The following is a 6064-nucleotide window of genomic DNA, read 5'->3' as shown; positions in this document are numbered from 1 at the left end:
TTTCCTCGCACCTGTCGCCCCTATAAAACCAAAGGGTTAGCCCTCCGTATTTCATACACACACCCGCATCCTTACCTCTGTAGCCATGCCACAACCGCCAACGCTTAGGTTTCCTATCTCTGCATCTCCCCTACCATTGAGCTCGCGTCCATCCGCCCCCACCTCCAATGGATCCATGGTGCCATTCCGACATTACCTCCCAGCGCATGGAGGGCCTCGTCCATCGCGGTCTTCTCCGCACAGTGGACCTTTTGCCAAGGAGTAGTTGCTAGTCCGGCAATGAGGATTCGCCGTCGTCATCTGATGGCTATGTGGTGTCGTTGGCCCACTTCCACGAGCGTGGGCTCATGACTCCCTGCCCACAAATTTCTATGGGGGCTACTACACTTCTACAAGATTGAGCTGTAGCATCTCAATCCCAATGTGATCCAGCACATGGAGGCGTTCATTGCACCGTGCGAAGGATTCCTAGGGATCAGTCCCCACTTTGACTTGTGGAGGTATTTCTTCACCGTCAACCTCTGGAAGAAGAGGGAGAAAGGCAGGCAGGCAGGAGCTGCACATGCCGATGGGGTGCACCAGCATCCAACTTTGAAACAATCGGGTTCGGTGAGTACCCGTCCATGCGGCTCTTGACGTCCAACAAGGGGTGGCTCTCATAGTGGTTCTACCTCAAGAGGGCCGAGAGCAGGGAAGACTATGGTGGCACGTCACGACTAGGGACATGGTGCAAGGATAGCACGGGGAGGAAGAGGAGGGGACGCCAGCACGTGGGGAGACAGAAGGAGCCACAACATCCTAGGCATGCTATGAGGAAGGCGAGGCCTAGTGAATGGAGGCGTGGGTGTTGCGGTTGCCGCGGCATGGGAGGAACTATGGGGGAACTATCACCGGTGGCATCCAGCCAGGGCTAGGTCGTGGAGGCAAGCAGATGCGGCAGGTGGCCAAGGAGCAGGGCAAGGCGATGGTGCTCCTGGGGCTCAGTGGCAGCGGCGATGGAAGCGACCGCAGGTGCCGCAAGAGGCCGCTCGGAGTAGTGACTGTGGACACGGACAGATGGGACAAGCAACATGGCGGCGTGCCAACACATACGAGGTGCGTGGACAATGAAGGAGGTGCCTGTGAGGGCTGTGCCGTGGAGCAGTGGGTCCAGCGCGTCGGGCGGTTGGCAAGGCATGGTGACATCAGCGCGAGGCAAGCAACTGAGAGTAGAAAGGAGAGGCGGCGCTGCTCAGGGTAAGCAGAGGAGGGATTCGAGTGAGAGAGCAAGGAGACCGATCTGGAGTTGGAATGCCGATGAGCAGCAGAGAAGAAAGGGAGGAGGAGGCAACGCTTGAGCTCAGCCTTGGGCCAGACCATGGCGGATGCGTGCTAGCAGCAGAGCTCGGTGCGCACGCGCTGTGGCCGGGCGACGGTGTCTAAAAGGTAGGAGAAAAAGGGAGGGGGAGAGGGACAGGTCTGGCATGGCTTGGCCTCATCACTGGCACAACGCGACTGTGGAAAAGACCACACATCATAGGCATCGATAGACAGCAGAGAGAGGCAAGGCAAGGACAAGCAGAGGACGTGATGGTGCTATAGGGATGAAGCGACCGAACTGGCAGTGAGATAGAGAAAGACAGTGGCGCAGACAACCGACGCATCGAGGTTCGACCAACTTTCATTAATGCAGGGACAATGCGGACTGGCACAACATGGCTGACAGGGCAACCCGATTAACCTCCACCGATAATTATTTCACGCCAAAAGTTCATGCTTCGCACTAACCTATAGAGACAAAATATTTGAGCCCTATGTAATTACTTTGCTCAATATAGTTTGCCACAAATGTAATTTTAAACATAAGCTCCAATATTTTAATTTTTTAAATTCAAGAAAATCATTACGGTAACTCCTCTTAGGTCTAATCCTTAGTACTAAATGAGCTCGTAACACCAGAGGTGTTATAAAAGGCGAAGGAGGACATGTAGAGGAAGAAGCAGTGGAAGCTGCGGTGTGAGAATGAGGAGAGGACACTGACAATGATGATGACGATGACAATGGTGACGAAGACGAGGAAATGGAGGAAGAAGAAATGGTAGCCGGCAATATCGAGTGGGACAACCTAGGAGAATGAGGATACGCTAACAGGCATCGGTTCATCCTTGCAGGTGTCGGGACCCTTCCCGTTCTATGGAGGGTAGGGTACCAATGACACCCCTAGGAGCCAACAGAGGTGGATGGCTCTACCGTCGCGGCTGAGGTGCCAGCAGAGGCAGGCGGCTCTGCCATCATGCCCCAAGAGCCAAGGAGAGCGGGGCGTTCCGCCAACGTGCCCTAGGAGCTGCTAGGGGAGCCCCTCTACCTAGGAGCAGTGGGTGGGCTTGAAACAGCCTCATTCCGATGAGGCAAAGCAAGGGTCGGGGGGGGGTCGTCCCCCAAATGCATCTGCCGCCTGACAGCGCTGAGGCGAGTTATCAATTCCTCTCTTTTTCTGTCTTAGTCAGATTTCATCATGACTTATGTTTTTCATCCCTTGCAGCATCGGCAGGCAGCGAAATCCTTTGGTGCTGGCGCCGAAGAAGAGCATCGCACTCCAATCAGAGTAGTGGCCATCGACTGGTGTCGTGCCCATTTTGGACAGGAGCAGCGCTAGTGTGACCACATCACCAGCCAGTCAGGCACCGCCCATGGTGGCACCTACGCCCTCAGCGGGACGAGCGGACATGGGCATTCAAGGGGTGCCTTCAGAGGTCATGGACCAACTGGTGATGGCCATGATACTACTACCAATAGTGGGGCTGATGGGGCTATTGACCATGCTCGTTGTGTCGACCGTGGTGGGTGCGACGTAGCCAGTCATGACCCCTTCCATTGCGGTGGGGACATCATGGTGAGAGGGGTCTATGGCACTTGGGGCCGGTGGGGAGTTGTCCCTGACCCTAACATCGGTGGGCAGTGTCTCACCCACACGAGGAGAGCCCCTACTCTAGTGGATGGATCCATAGGATCCGGCGTCGACACTTTTTACCTTTGAGATGCCATAGGGAGCATGGAGCGAGAGAGCCTCGATGTAGGGATCGCATCCGTGCTCGAGGCCCTAGACCACGCCATGGGCGCATTACGTGATGTTGTTGTTCCCTTCGACTGGGTATTGCTTGGTCCAACTTCTTGCCCTTTTCTTCCTCTATATAGTTTTTGTATCCTAACCATCGTCTCCCTGCTGTCCCTTATAGCTCGTAGCTTGGAGAAATCTTGGTTCCTTCATCAACAGAAGGAAGCCTGGGACCGCCTCATCGAGGAGGTGTGGCTATGTGGGGAGGTGATAGCTCAGCTCATTGCTGCCCAGTAGAGGGTGGTCGAGCTGACTCCCCTCATCGAGGAGGCTACCAATCATTGGTCATGGGTGGCCGAGGCCGGTCAAGATGATGACTGAGGCCAAGAAGGCATTCGAGGCCCTATCAACGAGGTCACAAAAGGATGATGAAGAATCCACCTAGGGTTAGGAAGGAGCAGGATGTGTTGCTCTAGAAGGACGCCAAAACCCACCAGTGGATTCTCAACCTTTGGGGTGAGGTTGAGAAAGAAAGGGATCTGAAGCTGGGGGCTAAGAGAAGCTCATGGCCCTAGAGAAAAGGGTGAGTCTGAATGCCATGACAGTCGCTCGGCTATGCAAGGAGTAGGATGAGCTGATCCAAACCACTGAAGGGGCTCCACTCGAAACACGGCGTGACTCACTAGAAGCATGATGAGGCTTTTCGAGAGCATGACCAGGCCTACCAAAAGCACGATGACACACGATAGAAGGTCAGCTCCCTCTAGGCCAAGCTCAAGAGAGAGAAGACCTAGAAGCTGGAGGTTGAGAGTGTTTCTACTAGGCTGGCTATGGATCTCCCTGAGGTGAGGAGAAATCTTCAGGCAAAGAGTGATGAGCTTAGTATCCTGAGCACCGCCCTCAGAGTGGTCTGTGATGACCTTGAGGTGGTGCGGTCGAAGGGGACCAACTCGCTCATGGCTTATGCTGCCAAGATCATGGCTCAGGTGCACTAGCTCAAGAGTTATGCCCTTCACACCAGGGTCAATCAGTCCATCATGATTGCTCATTCTCATTATGGTGACAACATTGATTTGGAGGCGATGAGCCATGGCTACGTGCCCAGTTATGAAGTCCATGAGCTAGAGGAGATGGAAACGGCGGTGGCTCCCCTTTCGTAGGACCTAGCAGATATGATAGAAGGCATAGTTCTCCCTCTTGAGGGGCTAGTTAGTTAAATAGGTCGAGCGGTCATTTTTGTAATAAGCGGATTAGTTCCATCCCTTTTGTTAAATTTGAACAAGTCTATTCTTTTGTTTCGGTTGAACAAGTCTGTTCTTTTGTTTCATTCGAATAGATTTGTTCTTTCTCCTTTTTTACATGTAAAAAAGGGTTATTGCGTTCCAACCCTTCTTGTTGTTAAGACCGTAGAGCTCAAGGTGTGGGCGGGAAACTTTGGTCATGCTGGTAAGAGTGTCGTACCCGTTGGGGTATAGGTTTCTTGCAGTCCGACCAGTTTCACTCAGTGTTTTTCTACAAACCTTGCCTCTAGGTCTTTAATCATGAGAAAGGGTTAGGCACGATGACTGTTTCAGAAAGGGTATATATATCCTCATCAGCCTCTGAGTATGACCCAACCCCTTTCCATTGCTGAGGTCAGGTTTTACTAAAGATTGAGGGGATGATAGTGAAAACTAGTAGGAGAAAGCGTCTCTTGTTTCAGAAACATTATTCTTAGTTTTTGTATGTACCCCCTCCCTAGGATCAGAGCCATTGTTCTACGACTGCACATTTGGTCTCCTTGCGAGTCGCAACTTTCCTCGAGCCCCCATGCATAGCGGGGGTCCGGTTGAGGGTCGGCTTATCTTTGTAATCATAACCCCGTCTATAGTTTCCGTAACTAGAGGGGTTGAGCTAACATCACTTGCCTCGATGGCTCGAGTGTCGCGCTTGATGAGCTCGCTAACGGCCATATCCGAGTGGAATCCAGGTCCATCGTTCGTAATGGGGTCGACATAGCCCTCATGTGGCATTCCACTACTCCTTAACCCGCCTCTCGACAGATGCCCTAGTCGTTTCAAAGACTGACTTAGGTGGCCTGCTGACCACCCCTTGATAGAGATTCTGTGGCTATGGCTCGAGGTTAGGATCGAACAAGAAGGTCGAGATGACCCTGTCTGCTTCTGAGTGGGTCAGGCAAGGGCTGCTGGGGCTCATCTATGTTTTCTCCCATGGCTATGTTTGATGTGAGGTGGCCTCAAGCCCTTTATGGGCCAGCCTTCGAACCTCGGTCAGTCGCTGTTTTTGTGATCATCACCCTTGTCCAGTGGTTTCTGCAACCAGAGGGGTTGAGCTAACATCACTTGCCTCGATGGCTCGAGTGTCATGCTCAGTGAGCTCGCTAATGGGCTTGTCCGAGTGGAATCCAGGTCTGTCATTCGTAACGGGGTCGGCATAGCCCCCAAGTGGTATTCCACTACTCCTTAACCCATCTCCTGGTAGATGCCCGAGTCAGTTCTAGAGACCGACTCAGGTGGCCCTGCTGCCTCTCCTCAATGAAGATTCTATGGGCATGGATCGAGGTTAGGATCAAATGAGAAAGTTGAGATGACCCTATCCACTTCTGAGCGGGTCAGGCAAAGGCCGCTGGGGCTCATATGTGTTTTCTCCCCTAGCTCTGTTTGATGCGAGGCGGCCTCGAGCCCTTCATGGGCCGACTTTCGAACCCCGGTCGGTCGTCGCTCATGGTGAATGAGATAACTATTGCTTTTGTGATGTGACGCTGAAGCATTATGATGCAATAATTGCATATGCAATGCTTGGATGTATGAGAATGGATGAATAAATGTTTATGCACTAGAAAGGTAAAGTGGGGGTTGGTAAAGTTATCTCGATGGATCGAGTGATGGGTTCAGAGAGCTCTTATCGGATATGTTTGTGTGAAATCCAGATCCGTCATTCATAACGGGGACGGCATAACCCACATGGGGCATCCTACTACTCCTTACCCGTCTCTTGGCAGCAGCCTAGGGCCCTTCGATCGACTTGGGT

This window comes from Miscanthus floridulus, chromosome 12, assembly GCF_019320115.1.
Source record: "Miscanthus floridulus cultivar M001 chromosome 12, ASM1932011v1, whole genome shotgun sequence".
Classification (NCBI taxonomy): domain Eukaryota; kingdom Viridiplantae; phylum Streptophyta; class Magnoliopsida; order Poales; family Poaceae; genus Miscanthus; species Miscanthus floridulus.
The sequence above is the reverse complement of the archived record's forward strand: the minus strand, read 5'-3'. Positions refer to the sequence as shown.